The sequence below is a fragment of the Pollicipes pollicipes genome, unplaced genomic scaffold (genome assembly GCF_011947565.3).
Source record: "Pollicipes pollicipes isolate AB1234 unplaced genomic scaffold, Ppol_2.1 Scaffold_3087;HRSCAF=3621_pilon_pilon_pilon, whole genome shotgun sequence".
In the NCBI taxonomy this organism is placed as follows: Eukaryota; Metazoa; Arthropoda; class Thecostraca; order Pollicipedomorpha; family Pollicipedidae; genus Pollicipes; species Pollicipes pollicipes.
Window position 1 is genome coordinate 37,719,833 of NW_023596225.1, and position 17,410 is coordinate 37,737,242.

At 59.5% G+C, this 17,410-nt stretch overlaps 1 long non-coding RNA gene across 1 annotated transcript; it reads left to right on the forward strand.

The window, feature by feature from the left end:
• Positions 1 to 747: 747 nt before the first annotated feature.
• On the forward strand, positions 748 to 13,162 carry LOC119090686 (uncharacterized). Its single transcript, XR_005093288.1, has 3 exons — positions 748 to 840; positions 1,512 to 1,648; positions 13,029 to 13,162. It is a non-coding gene; the product is annotated as an uncharacterized LOC119090686 (long non-coding RNA).
• Positions 13,163 to 17,410: the final 4,248 nt, after the last annotated feature.

A 17,410-nucleotide genomic window follows, 5' to 3' on the forward strand; every position in this document is an offset into this window, starting at 1 on the left:
GCTAACCCGTAGCAACATCGCCGCGGTACCGAGTAGGCCGACGTCCACCCCACGGCCGTATCAGATACCGCGCCCCGACGCTCAACACGGAATCCGGTACAGCGGCGGGTGAACCCTTTGGAACTTTTCCCACGAGCGCCAGGTACAGCGATCCGGTAGAGTTCTAGAACGCCAGTTAGACAGGAAGATAGCGGGGCTACCATCGCTCGGTGTGAGCAAGACATAGCGTCCGCGCAGGCAACGGCCGTGGAGGTCTGCGGCGGGGATTTTTAATGCGGGTAAGTCATTGAACGTTAAAATACAAGACGTTTCAGGATCGTTGACATCTGGCCTTATCTCGCAAAGCTCTTTAAAACTGGCTTCAGTTTTAATTGCTGCTTCCGCAATTTTGCACAGACATACATTACCCCATACGCTGCCATGACTCTCAGAGCGAGTCTATGTTTCTTGATTGTCTCAATGTGGCGGCCGGCTGTTCATACTAGCAAGCGGACACTCCACTCATGGTTCGTAATTGTAACCGAATATTCATTATTATGACCATTTTAACTTATTTTCTTTAGTAGTGTGCATGGATATTGGCTTCATTGCAACTGCCTCGGTTAATTATTAAGTGATAAAAGGCCAAATCTAATTTAACAGCTGATAATACGGCAGCGTAGGGTGATTGCAAACACTGCGCCGTTAATGTATATCATTCAGTAGTCGTTCTTGTTTACTGTAAAGGCTTTGGATGGTCAGGAGCGAAAGACGTGGGAGGGCGGAGTTCGTGGGTGGACGTGGGTGTCGAGTGGCCTAGACATATCTGGCAATTCGGACAAATATTAGTCCCGTATCCCGGTGAGTTGCTGCGATACCTATGGTGTGCATTGAAATCGGATCATTGTAAGGACGCGAAGAACTCGCCCCATCATGATTGAAGATGAAACCATGGAGCTAAAATGCTGGTACAGATTGGGGAACTGGTACTGTGTGCTTGCAACTGCTTGCCTATCGTGGTCTAAAAGTTGCTGGTATTGCGTGTTGAATACACAGGTTGAGCTTGTTTTGTGCTTCTGAAAAAATAGCTGAACCTTCCTGTCCCACTGATGAAGCAATATTAGTCACTAAGTCTTTTGGTGATGTGAAATGCTTTATGAAATAGGCCTGATGATGAGCAAAACAGTTTCACAGCATACCTAATTTTTTCTCCTTTGGTGGTTATGTCCATACCAGATTTTTTCAGAACAGGCTTGTATGTTGCCAGTGGCATAAATGTATTTTTGCTGGATTGGTACCTATTGGTTGTCTCGGGTCCAGCATGTAATGCTGTTTTGGTGACTTCAGGAAGTGAATATTTTGTCCTTAGACTTTCTTAAAACTGCTGATCCATAAAGTGGCATTGAAAATCTGTCTTCCAGATATTGAGCTTAATTTTATAGTTCAGTTAGGTTTGAAACTAATTGTCATGAGCTCCATATGAATTAGTTTATTATTGTTATGTTCATATATGTGGTGATGTCCCATTGCAGAGAACCTGGCTTTCATGCATTGGTGATGGCTAGCTGACAGTGACAGAGATGGAACTGCTCTAGACACATTTGATGAAAGAACATCTGAAATGGAGGATGTCAACAAGCAAGGTTCCCTGCCATTTGTTAGGCTTCCTGTAAGTATCTTGACAATATTATTAGGATAATGTTGTAGATGCAGCAATTTTTTATATAAAGCAATAGTTCTGCTGGGTGTTATATAATAGCAAAGTGTTCTTTGATGTTTGTTCTCTTGCTAACATTGTTTGAACCTTGCCATTCAAAGATGATAGAAGATCATTTATATGATCCTACTTTTTCGAGTTCCTGATTCAATATAGCAGACCTGCCTAATGGTCATTTTTCATCAAGCGGTGTACACTTAATAGCATGTCATGCAGTTGTGTGCCAGGGGCTGCGATTGTGACGTTAGCATCTGAATCTCTGATGCAAGCAGGATTGTAGGTTCCAGCTGCCTGTATGACAGACTGTCTTAAATAACTTGTTTGTTGTGATTGTGTTCCCAAGGTCACTGTGCATCATTTCTGCATGGTGAATTAGATGCTTAAAGTCAGCCAACTGTTGACGATATAAAGAATGTATGGCTAGAATGTAGAACTTGTTTGGGATGTTTGCCTCACAACAAGTGTTGGATGGAATCTATGTCTGGCTTCAAGCCAAGGGTTTATCATCCCTGACAGCAACTAGCAGCAATCAGTATGAAAGATGGCCATTTCATATGACCATAGGTGTATGTTGCATCAATAAACCACAAAGTTATTAGTACGAGTAAGTTTGTAGGCTGATGAGACTCAGTGTGAGCTGATCAGAAACATTGTAGCCTCAGCAGCCTGGGTTGGGTTACTTGGCAAGTGATGCTTTTGACAGGCATACATCATGGGAACCACTGGTCAGTTTGCATCATTATTTTCACATTTTCAGCATCTGGTGGAACAATTCTTGGAAATATGTTGTGAAATTTGCAATTTACTGTAATGCAGAATGTTTGATATGACAGCATGTTCATGCAATGATGCTACATCACTACTGCTCACGTCCTTATTTGATAAACATGGGAAACAAAAAATTGGGAATTGCAAAAAAAAATCAGGTCATATGTAGGAAACAGATCCAAATACTTTGGATCACGTGACCAAGGAGGGGAGCCTGTCAGAATGCTGGCAAGAGGGAAAACTGACGGCCGTTTTGGGAAAGGGTGGGTCAATGTGTGCAGACTGCAGGCTCTCGCCTCTAATGGAGTGCGAACCATCTATCGTGCCATTGTCCGGCGATTTAAGAAATACGTCAGATATCGTCAGCGAGAACAGGCTGAGGGTGACATGAAACCAGCTGTGCCATGCAAGCGGAACGTGCCGTCCCTGCACGATCCCTACGTCATCCCGCGTGTCGCAGCGCCGGATATAGATCGGCGAGTCGGCAATAACGCCTTGTTCGGAGCCGGCCTCAAATGTGACAAGCCGCGACCTAAGTAACGCCACATTGGGCCATGCGAATTACATAGACACTCAGCTGAGCTCATCCTGGCTAATATCAATATACGGTACTAGCGTTGCCTTTTTAGATCTTACGCCGTGGTGGCGAAAAGATTTACTGTTCCAAACCAAATTCACGTGGCTCTTCGATTAAAATTGCCAGGTTTTGGCGGGCCAGCCAATATTCTAATCATACATTTGTCTAATGTTAGGGCGTAACACCAACGCACTGCTGTCTGCCAAACTCATGCAAGTCGAATATTTCGGTCCATCGATAAATTCAATTTATCTAGTTACATGGGTTACCCAAGATGGCTGTCTCCATTGGCTTACGATTCAGTATCATTCTATAATGATAATGATCACGTCTGTTAGCAGCCGTTCTTTCCACACCGGAAAAGGCAAGTAGTTAAGCAAAAAGCCAAACAGGAGCAGTTGAGTAACTCGTTTTGTAATCTGACATCGGAGTATGTGGTAATCGGACATCAGAGTTTTCGTAAGCGGACATCGCAGTATTCCTGTCACCTGTTTTTTAAGAACATACTTCACCTAACGATCAACAGGAAAGGGCTAAATATGCATAAACAACATGTACTGGATGTGATGGCGGTGTCTGTGTCGACAAGTGCTTAAAACATCATAATGTTGCAAAATAGCAGATTCTAACCATTGTATCCTTCGGTATATATATATATATATATATATATATATATATATATATATATATATATATATATATATATATATATATATATTAGTGTGCGTATCATCATATCCAGCTGATCACTCACCAGCAGCGGCGGTTGGTGGGCAGGCCGTTGGTGGTATGCGTTGCCATTTTTAGTCCCACGGCATTCATGTTCTGTCAAGTATCCTCGTTGGATATAAGCAGGTGATCTAATCCCACTCAACCTTAAGGACCAGGGCGTTGTGGGCCAAATGCGGTTCTGGTTGTGCATGTCTCCTGGCTAAACTGCAATCTGGCTTCCACAGCTTGAAACCTGATATTGTCTCGTGCATTCTGCAGTCGTCGTTGCTGTCATGCAGTCGGTTTTTCCCAGAGCTGCGCCCTGGGAGCTTGGCTGCCCATGTTGTGCAGCGCATCTGTGTCCCTCCAACGACGCGGAACGTGTCACCCTCGGACGGGACCTGAAGATCACGGCTCTTCGGGTCCCGTCCAAAGATAGATAGTCCCGCTGTCACGTCGGTCAGCGGGACTATCTTTGTTATCTGCTGGGGCGGGATCATTGGATGGTGCGGCCGCGTTACAACTCGCCTTCAGTGTTTCTGATACTTTGTGTAGCATTCTCTCGGGAGCGGCTAGAAAAGTTTTATGTGCCTCTCAGGTGTTTTCGTTTTTATACTCATTGTCATCGGCTGTCCGTTATGACCACCATTAACCGTTGACTTACATAATACCACGAATGTTTGGTGTGCGTATCCTGCGTTGGTGGGATTTAATGTGCATCCTGGAAAGCGGAGGGAACAGGTCCCATCGGTTGTTTGCAAGGGTACACATAACCCAAACGAGCATATGGAGCATATGGACTTCGTCTTCCTTTCATTGGAAAGCCAGACACGTCGTTAAAAATGAAAAATGGGTTTAAAGATCATATAAGTTACTGGGGCTAAGTAGCATTTGTGTTAGGAAACGTGGCGATAGCGTTGACGGTCAGGCACGGGTGATATTATCACCTGACTGTTCAGGTCAGGAGGTGTCCAAATCTGACATGACCCAGACAACACAAGCGTAGTCACCAATATCATATACAAAGGCTCCTGGTGGCCTGCTGTCGCACTATGTTTTGTAACAGCTGTGCGTTCTGCAAGTTTTGTTTTGTTTTGTACTTAATGAGATGGCGGGTGTAAATGTTATCCCCGCTCTCCCCAAAGGTCGGGTAATTTTAAAATGTCGTCAAGAGTGTGTGTTAAGGAATTCGCGCCTGTTGACCGCTCGTCAGTAGTGAGCACGTGAAGGGAAATGACGTCACAGGAGAGGGCTCCAAGCAGAGAGTGGATGTCAGCCGCAGGACTCGCGGCCATTCCGGGCACGGCAGGCACCAGGTGTGGTGTACCGATTTTGGGGTTCCGGCGCTACATCCTTTCCATCGGAAACAGGCCTCGGCTGAGTGCCCCCTCCCCCCCCCCCCAGACGGCATTCGCGTACTTAAGGACAGGTGTGGACTGGAGCCAGTGACAGCAGGAGAAGCAATTGGCCTGGATAGGTCCCAAGAATCAGCGGGTCACCCCTCGCGCCTGGTCCCCTCGCGAGGCTGCCGGCCTGGCGTGTCTGGGGAATGTCATGTCTTCGCCGGTGACGGCCTGAGGTCGTCTCCTTCGACGCGAGGGAACCGTCTGTAGTTCCTGTAGTCATGCCTGAAGGTCTCAGGAGAGAGTTGGAGCCGGTTTTTTTATCCAAAACATGCTTTACCCAGCATACGTGCAATCTTATTAGTTAGTTTACATTAGTTTCGTCGGATTTCCTGCCGGCCTGTAATCCTCCCGGACTTTGGGAGCTGCGGCCACGCAGAGGCGAGTTGGCCATCGCGGGTTTCCGGCCATTTGGGACCCAGATATTCCTAGGGTGCTCTTGACGGGTCATAATGAACCTCGCTTTCGCCCAGGGCTGGTCAATTTAGACTCATGGCCATCTCACAACTTCATGAACGCTTCAGTTTTGTTTACGCACTGAAACCTCTTTCTGAAATCTAATAAAATCAAAAATGACAAAAAAGCGATCTAAAATATATATGGTCTGGTCATGTCACATGCCCCCCCCCCCCTCTCTCTCTCGGTCTCTTCTCTTTTCTCGCTGGTCGTCTTTCAGACGGCCTTTGACCATGTCGAGCATTGGACCCCGCGTGTCGTATATCAAGGTCCATTGGGGCGTCTCGTACCCCCGCCTGACTCATTGGACTGTTTCCGTGCCATGATTCCGCTGTCGGATTCCGGAGTAAAGCGGGCCATCCAGAAGCAGTGCCGCCGGCTTACGGCTCAGGGGAGCGGAGGTTGCGAGAGGATGTATAATGCAAGTTATGTCCTGTTCCGTGGACGTCGCGAGCGCGGTGTTAAATTTCAGGAATGTCGAGAGGGACGGGTCGTCCGACCCCCTTATAGCGCTGGGACGCCGTCTCCGTGCTCTTTTCGGGCCTGTCAACCGTATCAGTGCGTTCTGGCCGTCACAAACGGATCTTGCATTGTTATCTCGAGTCCTTCGTACTGTAGCGCTATTCGAAACGGTACGTTATCTCCTTAGCGGCGCGAAACTCGCACATGAATATGAAACTAGGCAGTTATCGTCGGAGTTTTCCCCTTAATGTTTGCCGAGTCATCGCCGTTTTTATTTCCTTCTCAATGCGATGTGGAGTTCGGGTGCGCCATTGAGATGAACTGGACCATATGCCGTTGTTCGCTCATCCTATAACATCCTGCGTCTCCCAAATGGATGGATGAAGATTAAACCGGCCATAATTAATGGCAGATCTCCCTCAATTGGGTCACGGTCTGCTTTGATCGCCATAAAACGAGGTTAGGAAGTGTTAGGGCTTCGATCGATTAGCGTAAATTCGCGATGAGATTTGGGGTGGTCGTTACCCTGCGGCGTCCAAGTGCCGCATCAGGAGCCTTCGCGCACTCGCCCCACATCACTCAGCTGCCTCGAGGGACAGGCTGGCGTGGCTTGCGGCGCCGGGCTGGGTGAGGCTTGCTCGGCTCCGACCACCGGGCTACCCTCCGGGCATGGGCCTGACTGCGGCGCGGCAGGGCTCTTGCGGCCCTTTTGAGTAACGACTTTCGGAATGGTGTGCACGGTTGTCGTGGGGCTTCCGAGTATCGGCTGCACCAGCATGTCGTGTGCACCCCGAACCCGTCACCTTTGCTACGCCGTTCCAGTGCCGAGCATTGTTTGCCTTCTTCCGCCACGTTTAGCCAGACGGAACCGCGAACGCGTGCGGAATGATCTTCGTGCCGTGTGTGCAATGTCGTGGACGCGGCCGCCCGGTGCTCGGTGCACCCGGTTTGTCCAGCCTCCAGCTACCTTTGTATAGCGGGCGCGCCAAGCAATGCGCAGCAATGGCAAACACCCATAATCAGTATCGGTGGACTGTGGAGCCAGCGCGGCGAGCTGTCTGGGCCGATTTAGGAGCGTAGTAGTACTCCGGCGGGAGCTCGGCACAGCGGCAGCCGACTGGCTGTTGGGTGTAGCTGGGCCTGTGTACCGAACGGCAGCGCTGCGCCTGAGCGCCGTTTCCCTCGCCGCCGCGACTGGGTGCTGTCCTAGCGCGGGACACGAACCGGCCTGGCTGGGCTGGGCTGGGCCCATGCTATGCCACCCCTCCCGGCCGCGCCCGCCGCAGCCAGCCGGCCGCGCCCGTCCGCCACCAGCTGTCGTCCCGCCGCCAGCTGTGCGCCGGTCACGTGACGCGCCGGCCGCGCCCGCGCCGGCGTCACGTGACCGCGCGGCCATGGGCGGCACCTGTCGCGCCGCCGCCGTGCGTGCGAGCGCGGCAGCGACAGTTTCTCCGGCGGCGGCGCGCGCGATGACGGTGGAGGCGGGTGGCGCGCGCTCCCGCGCCCCGGGGCTCGCCCGCTGGCCCTCACCCTGCTGCCGGGTCAAGGTGAGGTCACGGGCTGCCCAGTCCGCGCCGGGGGTCAGGCGGGCGGCAGCCGGCTACAGGGAAAAGTGGACAATCCGAGAGCTGCACTTCCTGGTGGGGTGGTCAGGCTGCTTCTCTGGGACCGGTCTGTTTTCGCTCCAGCTTATCGGACCGCCACCGGGATCCCGGTGCGAGGCGGGGTTGCCGAACGCTGTCAGGGAAGGAAACGAAACGCAATCGGCGGCTGTCAGGGGAGGAAACAAAACGCAATCGGCGGCTGTCAGGGGAGGAAACAAAACGCAATCGGCGGCTGTCAGCGGAGGAAACAAAACGCAATCGGCGCCGCTTTTACCGCCGCGGAGATTGCATCGGAGCACTCCGCTTACGCCACGGGCGAATCGCACGCCCCTTGCCCGCCGAGGAGGAAGCGAGCGTCGGCGGCTGGCGCGCCCGGCCTGGCGTGGGAGCCCGGGCCCGCTGCGGCGCCCCGGCGTCGGCCCGTGTGCGTGCGCCGTGACCCGGCGGTCGCGATCTGCCGCGCCTCTCCGGAGGCGGCCGACCCGCGCTCGGCGGCTGCGCATGGCCGGCCGGCCGTGCAGGCCTGACCTTTCGACCCAGAGCGTCGCCGCCGCCGCCGCCGCCCGCGCGCCGGTAATCGGACCGGTTGTTTGGAAACGCAGCGGCGTGGTCGTGGCTGAGCGGTGATTGCGGGATCGCTTCACGGCCGACACGGGTCGGTGTCTGTCTCCTCAGACACGGGTCGGTGTCTGCCTCCTCAGACACGGGTCGGCGTCTGCCTCCTCAGACACGGTTCAGTGTCTGCCGCCTCAGACACGGGTCGGTGTCTGCCTCCTCAAACACGGGTCGGCGTCTGCCTCCTCAAACACGGTTCAGCGTCTGCCGCCTCAGACAAGGTTCAGTGTCTGCCTCCTCAGACACCGACCCGTGTCTGCCTCCTTTTGCCAGGCTCTCTTTTGTGGCTTCGGATTTCAAGCCCTTCGTGTGAAGCCGCTTCACATGCACCTCAACGGTAACATATAGGTCCCAGCCACGTCACGCCTTGGGGAGGGGACTCATGGTCAGTGGAGTTATGGTTCCAAAGTCCTGTCATAAACGCCGTCGCAACGGCAGGGCGCTCCGTCAATCTGTCCAGGAGTGGCCCCACGGCCGCGCCGTGTCGCTCTGGTCACCACAGTACGGCGGCTGCCCCGACCTCTCCGCGCTCGGATCCTCCAGTCCACTGTCGTCTTCTGCCGGTCTTCTTCCTAGTCTCGAGGATAACACGGCAGCAATTGCCCTTCCTCGGACCAGCGCTCGGTCGGAACAACAGCCACTCCACAGCCGAGAGCCGCGTCTGCCGCCGCCGGCCGGCTGCGGCGGACGCGACGCAGACGTGGTCTGCATGCCCGGCTGGGGCGGCGTCGCCCGGTCTGTGTGCCAGCTGCAGCCTGTTCGGCCGGCGGGCCGGCAGCGACACGCCCGGCCATTGTGGCGGCGGCCGCGCCTCAGGGAAGTCCCCGGAGGCCGCTCCTGAGCGACCGGTGCACCGAAAAAACGGGCGTCCTGCGACGGGGACCACGGAGCCGACCCTGTGACGCGGTGTTCGCGTTTTCCGCGCGTTCAGGTCAGCCACGGACACGCGGCCGGGTCGGCTGCGCTGTCTTCTTTGTGTGAAGCTGGCTGCTACTGGCCGGGCGGTCGGCCGGACCACCCGCTCCGGTGGGAGCTTCGCACTGGCGAGAGCGTCCTCACAGGTGAGCCGCCGGTGCCGGAGACGCGCGCGCGCGCGCAGGCGGCGGTCGCGCCCGTTGACCTTCGCGCCGCTGCGCCACTGGCCCAGAGCCGTCCGGGTGGTTAGTCGGGCGCGGCGTCGATGCCGTGTCGAGCGACGTCACCTGCGGCGAGAGTACAGCTACGCGCGCCACGGGCGCCTGAGCAGCGCTTCACACCCGGCGCCGATGTGCCAGCGCCGCGCCGCGCCGCGCCTCGTCGCCTTCACGTGCCGCCGCCCGCGCGACCGCTGTCGGCTTTGTGAAGCCCGCTGCCTTGTTTGGACGCGGCGCGCTTCATTGCCAGCCTCCTGTCGGGAGACCGTTACGTTTTGCTATCGCCACTCGAGAACGCAGTCACGGTCGGCTGCGACCGGTGCCTTGCCGGCCCGCTGCAGACGCTCGGCAGCCGGCGCCGGCTTCGATCGGGTCATCGGGCCCAGCGACGGCGCAGCGCCACCGCAGAGATAAGTGTTATGGCATTCGAGGGCCACGCCATTTGCGTATCCCGCCGCCATTCAGCCATTACCGCCGCCATAAAGAAATCAGGGGCCACATGTTGGTGATTTCTAGAAATCATCTTCGGATCGTTTATCCGCGCGTGCGACAGCTAAGGTCATTACTGACGCAACCTCCGGCGCCGGTCATGTGCGGCCCGGCGACATCTGGAGTGCGTCGTGCCCAGACCTTGGGGGCTGGTCGCGAACGCCGCGAAAAACGGGAGTGATAGCTGAGAAGCTGTGGCCGTAAGCGTAGTCATTTAACAGGCGCAACGTCTGTGCGTGGAGGCAAACGAGTCAAAATGTTACTGGAGCCTCCAGTGCTGGGAGGGCTGGGCTCGGCCCTGCCGTGCACCACGTTCCACCTATTCCACGCATGCGGGCTGGTGGACGGGCGGACAATAAGCGGCGGATGTGCCGTCGGCCCGGGCGGCGCTGCCGGCTTTTGTTTCAGCTGCCTCCGGGAACGGGGCCGTGTCGGCACCGCTGCCGCCTGGCCGGCGGGCTGTGCCGCAGCGCGCGGCTGCCGGCGATAGCCCGCGCCTTGTTTGTCGGCGCCCGGCCGTGTTTACCGAACGGTGCGCCGTTCCGACCGAGTAGCGGGCTGCGCGCGCGCGCCGGAACGCGCCGCGCTGCGCCGCGACCTCGCCGCACGGGCCGACGGTTGCTAAAGCGGCGCGCGTTGCGCGCAGGATTGCGCAACGCTTGGGAAACTGGGACTTTGCTAAGATCTCGGTTTGGTCGGCGAGGCGGAATGGGTCGGTCCTTTGTCCGAATTTATCGAGACTCGTGGCGCGCTACAAAGCGCGGCGTTTCGGACTGTTGGCCGGTGTGAATTGTGCCGGCCGCGCGTATCGTTGGCTCTGCAAGCTCCGAAGCGGTTTGGCCTGACCGAATCGACACTCACGCTCTCGCGTCCGGCCGGCGTGGCGTGTGAACACCGCCCGCCAGTTTGGCCACTTGCTCATTGAATCGTCCGCGCCAAATAAGGTCGCCGGGACCGTCTCGCGCGCCCCGTGCCCGCGATTGAAACGCCAGCGCTGCGGCGTATGCCCAGCCGCCCGCAGCCGCCGCGCGCCAAACGTCGCCGGCTTTTGTGTCGCGTCATTGTGCCGCGCGGGCTCTGAGTGCTTGTGAATATTGCCGCACGGGTCGCAATCGCCAAACACGGTCCGCAGGGAGAGAGAGAGGGAGAGCTGACCTTGCACGGGCGCCGCGTGTGCCGACGGCGGAGCTCCCGTCCTTGTCGGACGTCACCGTGCCGCGGGGGCAGCCCGGTGGAAATGGGTCGCGCGCGCTGGCAGCAGGCCGGGGGCCAGAGTGGCGGGCAGCGCACCCCACGTGCTGTCTGCGCCACGCCGGGTGACTGGGCCTTGTGGGCGCTGAGGTACTGGTGTTGGTCGCGAGAGCCGCGGTCCCCTGCAGAGGAGAGAGGTAGACGGAACGGCGGTGGTCTAGTATCACCAAAGAAACCCATGAGCCTTGGACTAAGGAGCGGATGAATACCACGAGGCTGTTACTCGCAAGCATGGGATACTGGAGACCAGCGAGTGCATTGATTTCCTTTTGTAGAGTCGAGTCCCCCCCCCCCTACATCAGTGTTTTTTTATTTGAGCAGGGGGCCTGTGGACCTTGTGTGGAACTGAATTCACTTCAGATCCGGGTCACACTGCCGAGGCTGTTGGAAAGGTCTCTTCCATCACTGCAAGCCAGTCACCGCACAGTGCCCAGCATAAGTGCAGATACTTCTACCGCATGAATTGCACGGCGACTGCCCGTACACAAACCATTTGCCAACTCAGTTTACCTCCATAATTTGCACTAACGGCTCACGATTGGAACGCTCAAGTGACATCAGCCGTATGTGACTCGGTCTGTGGTGCTGAGATCCCTCGGTCGTGACCTCATGGCTCAGGTCGGCCCACGCTGTCTGCCGGCGCCGGTACTGGACCTGTCCTGTTACGCCCACGACATTCCGCACTCGCCGCGTTCTCCCAGGTCGTCATGTGGCTCAACGCTCCAAAAAAGCACGCTCGCCGGCTCGGCGAGCTCTCCAGTGCCCACATTTTTCACAGGTTCCGCCGACGCCGGTTTAGCGACATTTTTGGCCGGTTTTCCTTGTTTGGAAAGGTTGCGCCGTCAGCGGCCGTGCTGGCGGATTGGGCCGGTCGGCCCGGGCCCGGCCGCCCCCGCGTCGCCTGCAGCTGATCATGAGCTCACGAGCTCACCGGTCGGCGCGGCCGCGCTCGGCTCCCGGATCCGACCGCGCGCGGCGCGACAAATACGTCAGAGGCCCGGCTGGCCAGCCTTTTGGGGCGGCCACGATGCCATCAGCCGACTTGGCGGCTCCCGGCGGCGGCGGCGGCGGCGGCGGGGGTGCTGCCAACGTGTCGGACCATTCAAAACAAGCGGCTGGAGCGGGCCCGGGGCCGGGGCGCCGGCCGCAGGGCGCCGGCGACGGCCGGTCTGGCGGCGCCGTCCGCGGCCCGGGAGACGCGGCGCGCCAGCGGGAGGACGGGTTTCGAACGCTGTGACGTGGCGCTGATCGGGGGCTATCGTGTGTGCCGATCGCGCGGCCAGGCGCCCCCCCCCCCCCCCTCCCCGAGGTCCGGTCGAAATGGCAGTAGTCGCGTGGGCTCGCCTTGTTTGGTGTTGCAGGCGCAGCCGACTGCCCCATTTAAGCCAAACTGCCTCTGCGAACGCTGGCTTGCTGTGTTCGTTGCGGCCCATTATCCACCTTTTGTTTGCATTAAAAAATGTAAGATGATGAAAAACATCATTCGTGATGACGAAAAATGCATGAAAAACATCATTCATGATGATGAAAGATGCATGAAAAAACATCATTCATATTTCTATGAAAAGATGCCGAACACCGTGCAAAATACGGGACGAGTAGGTAGCGTCGAGGAGCAGCCGGCCTGGTGTGGGTGTGGGGGGGGGGGGGGGGCGGAGAGCGTCCGTCCCGCCCCGCCACAGCACACTGACCGCACGCCGAGCTCGCGCTGCCTCCGGCGCCCTATCTCGTGCGGCGGCGGCCGGGATCAGCCGGCGGCGCCGCGGCGCTGCTTCCGCGCGGCCTATCGCCGCCGCCATGGCCCTCCTTCCGTCCGGCCTAGCGCCGACGCCTCTGCTGACGTCCCGCCCCCCTCCGTTGCAGGACGCCACGGTCAGCGAGTCCGAGGACACCGATGACGTCACTCCGCCCAGTCCGTGAGTGTTGTGCGCGTCGCCGGCGTTTCTCCGCGGCCGGCATCTGGGAGCGGAGGCACGCGCTCGCGGGTATACGACTGCACATTTTCACACGATACAGCGTAGTGTGCGTGATCACTAATGCGGAGATAACGTCCAGATACTAGGAGACGCCGACTGTCCCGTGCATACATGCGCAGGAGCAGGAGCGCCCTGGACACGGGAGCTCCCGCGCGTGCCGATGTGTAACCGAACGCCGCGCTCGCACCAAGCCCACAGTTTGATGGATGGAATCACTTTTTTGTCATCTGCTTATTTGTTCACGTATCGACTCATAATGACATCCAATTAATACACCTGCCGTAAGCGTGATACAAATTGCGGCCGAGCGCCTTCAGTAGATGACATGGGCAGGGGCTCGCGTGGCGCCGCGGCTCATGCTCACGACACGCGGTGATGCGCGCGTGCCCGGCCGCCGTGGCGCGTTGCACAAGTGTGCACTCACGCATGCACGCAACGGGACCGTGACGCCGGCTGGCAGACGCGGCCCGCGCTGGCCGGCCACCCGCCCGGTCCCCGCCCCGCCCCGCCCCGCCCCGCTCCGTCAGCGTGGGGCGCGGCGGGCGGCGGCGTGGGCGCATGGTGCACCCGGGCGGGGCTGCTGGGTGTTCGAAGGCGTGGATGTGGGATGCGCCGGCGCGCGGGGTTTTCGTGCGTGGTGGCATTAGGCTTAGGTTCTTCCTTGTGTGAGTGCCGGGGTACACTGTGGCGTGTGTATGGGGTGCACCGCGATGTGGGTGTGGGGTGCACAGTGATGCGAGCGTATCATGCCATGTGACTTAGTGCCGGGTGCGAGGGTTTGCGATGCCCGTCCTGGTGCAGGAGGGGACGCCACGCGGGCGTTGGGCGCGCGGGACGCGCTGCGGCCCGGCGGCGCAGTTACAGCGGCGCTAGCGGTGCTGCCGCCCGGCGCCGATCTGTCAGTGGGAGCGGACGGGGCGGCCATCTGGCCCGGCCCGCACGCAGCCAGACGGCGGCGCGGGCGCGGCGCGACACGCGCACGACACATGCGACGCGCGTGCACGCGGCGCGCCGTGCATGCGAGCCGTGCGCGATGGCTGTGCGCCGTGTGATTGTGCAACGGTGGAGCAGCGCGCGCGCCGTGCGCTCCGTGCTGGCTGGCCATACGCGGCTCCGCAAAGTGCGGCTGCGGAGCAAGCGCACACCTGTACGCACGCTTCATGTGTGGCGACCACCCCGGTATGGGAGTGAGCGTAGCTCTACACGCACGTGCTACGCGTAGTTACCGCAGCCCTGGCCCCTGAAGGCGCAGTTGTGTCCTGTCTGTTCTGTGGAGCGAGGGAGGACGCAATACTGCACCGTGTGTGTAATGTATTACTCATGCGGATGTTTGACTAGTGTACGCCGCACAGGTGATGCGCGTCGGCGGTATCGTCTGACCGATGGACTCTTCATAAACACACGTGACGCTACGCGACGAGAGCTGCGAGAGCGGCGATAACAGCTGGCGGGACGTTTGCGTGTGAATGTAAAGTATTTAATCGCAGCGTGACGCGTCTGCGGGGACGACGCGCCATCGGTCCGATCTGTTTCCTGATAGGTGTGATCTCTACGGCAACCCATGGTCCGGTCCACGTACGCACGTACGGGCGACCGCGTCATTTGGGCACCGCTGCGCAGTGGACGTACCCTGTGACGATGCGACGCGTTGTGTTCCATTTCTGGGACTTGCAGCATATGGAGTCACTCACGGCTAATATTAGCATTCGGTGAAGTGGCGCTGTGCTCGGCTGAACCGCACCGGTAGCATATTTGGCGTGCTGCCACAGCAATGCCCGGTGCGGCTACAAGCGTGCCGGGAAGCTCAGCCGAGCGCTGAAGCGCGCCGCCGCGTGTCGGCTCCGGCTCGGGCTCCGGCTCCCGCTCCGGCAAGGTCTCAAGCACCGGCTCCGGCTCCGGCTCCGACAAGGGCTCCAGCAACCGCTCCGGCTCCGGCTCCGGCTCCGGCTCCGGCTCCATCTCCATCTCCTTCTCCGACAAGGGCTTCAGCACCCGCTCCATCTCCGGCTCCGGCTCCGGCAAGGTCTCCAGCACCCGCTCCGTCTCCGGCTCCGGCTCCGGCAAGGTCTCCAGCACCCGCTCCCGCTCCGGCTCCGGCTCCGGCTCCGGCTCCGGCTCCGGCTCCGGCTCCGGCTCTGGCTCTGGCTCTGGCTCCGGCTCTGGCTCGGCTCGGCTTGGCCCGGCTCCAAACCGAGCCGTGTTGCGCGCGCTCCTCTCACGCCTGAGCGGCGGCGCGGCTGGGGGCGTGCGGACGGACGGCCAGCACGAGCGCCAAATTTGGCGCCGCGCCACCCGCTGCGTCCCATTTGGTGCCGGGAGTAACAGGGTAGCTGGCCGCCGCAGCGCGACCGAAGGTCGCCCGGCCCTGGGTCCCCGGGTATGACGTCAGCAGTGACGTCAAAGGCAGCCTCCGGGAGACGTCATCCGTGGATGGGGAGAGGCCGCGGTTGTCTTCGGGAAGGTTGGGGATCCACAAGGCGTTCCTCGGCGTCGGACGTTGACGCCACGTCTCCGTTTGGGCCGACACGCGGTGACGTGGCGGTAGATCGCACGTGCCGGAGGGTCCCTCGTGCTCGTGCATCTGAAGGGTGCACGGGTCGTACCGTGCAGTGCCTGGGGACGAGGTGTTGATTGCCGCTCAGTGCCGAGTGGGTGTCCTGACACGGTACAGCGCATACTTCTGCAGTGAGGCGGCCCACTTTCCAAGCAACGATTGAGCAATGTTTGGGCGTGGTCTTTGATCTTCTCTGTAAGGCGTGGGTGCCGGAAGGCGGTAAGCCAAAAGAGGAGCTTCTGTTGTACCTAGAAACGATGTGGGAAATGTATGTCCCAGGGCGTCTTGGTTCCGCGACCGGCCGCCCTAATATGATTATCTCAGGGTCGCAGTAAACTCGGCAGCCGCCAACTTCTTCCGGGTGTGGACGCTTGCAAATGGAACTTGGACGTTGCACCAGCCCTCTGATTACACCTCCTCCAACGTGGGCCTTTCAACCGACTCGTTCGCACTGTTCGCCGAAGAGCGCCGGCTTACAGCGCTTCAAGGGCCCATCGTGCGGCCTGGCGTGGGCCCGACGTGGGCCCGACGCCAGCCCGACACCTGCCCAACACCGCCCCTGCATGTGCCCGACGTGGGCCCCACGGCAGCCCGACACCTGCCCAACATGGCTCCTGCGCGTGCCCGACGCCTGCCCAACACTGGCCTGGCGTCGACCATCGGCGAGCCGACGCTGACCCGCCTTAAGTGTCGCACATCCTGCACGGTCGACCACCGCCGCCGCCGCGTCGCTCCCGCCCCATCGACGAGCTCGCCGCTCGCGGGCTGCCAAGGCGCAATGGGCCGCGGGGCCGACTGCGCTCTGACCCCGTGACCTCGGGCGCCGCTCGCCGCCGACCTGCCCCGCGGCGACCGGCGTGACCCGCCGACCCTTGCAACCGGCCGCCGTGCGCCGCTGTTTGTGTTGGCCGCGGCCGGCGCTGCCGACCGGCGTAAGGCGGCCGGTGTCTGTACCTGATATGGCGCGGAATGCCCCGCACCTGCTCCGGCCTCAACGGAGGCCGCATGCAGCCAGGCCCTAAAAGGTGCGTGACCTGGTCCAGCGCCGCCGCCGCCGCCGCCGCCCGTGACGGCGCCCGCGCGCGATGGTCCCTGCAGAGCGGCAACCACTGACCACTGCTGTCAGCGGCGCTGTCCGACCGGACGGCGACGGCGGCGGCGACAGCGCGCGCGGCGCCCGTCCGTCTGCCGCGGCCGCCACGCAGCCGCCGCCGGCCGCCTGCCAGCCGTCCGCCGGCCGGCCGGCCGCCGATGCCCAAACTAGGCGGCCGCGCTGCGGCGCTGGCGGCGCGGCGGCGGCGGCAGCGGCGGCAGCGGCGGTCGGGAGAGCAGCCGTCAGTTGGCGCAGGTGAGCCGAGCGGGGCGGGTCGGAGAGTGACAGCTCCACTCCAGTGTCGGCGCAGACGGGCTGCCAGGTCGGAGCGGGGCATGTGCGAGGTGCTGTGAGCTGGCTGTCCCGGGCGGTGCCGCGCTGATCGCTAGATCTCACCCGACGGCCACCATGGGTGTGCAGCATGTGCGGATCACTTCAAATAGTAAGTAGCGCAGTGACGCGCAGATAGTAGCCTGTGCTGGCACGGGCTCGGTGGGGCTGGGTGCCGGACTGGAAAAGTGCGAGAGCTCCTGGGTGCGGAGTGCGGTGTGCTGTGAGGTTGGCAGCACGCCCGCGTTTCTGGTCGTGCATCGTTGTGCTTCTGGCGGTGTTATTTCAGTGG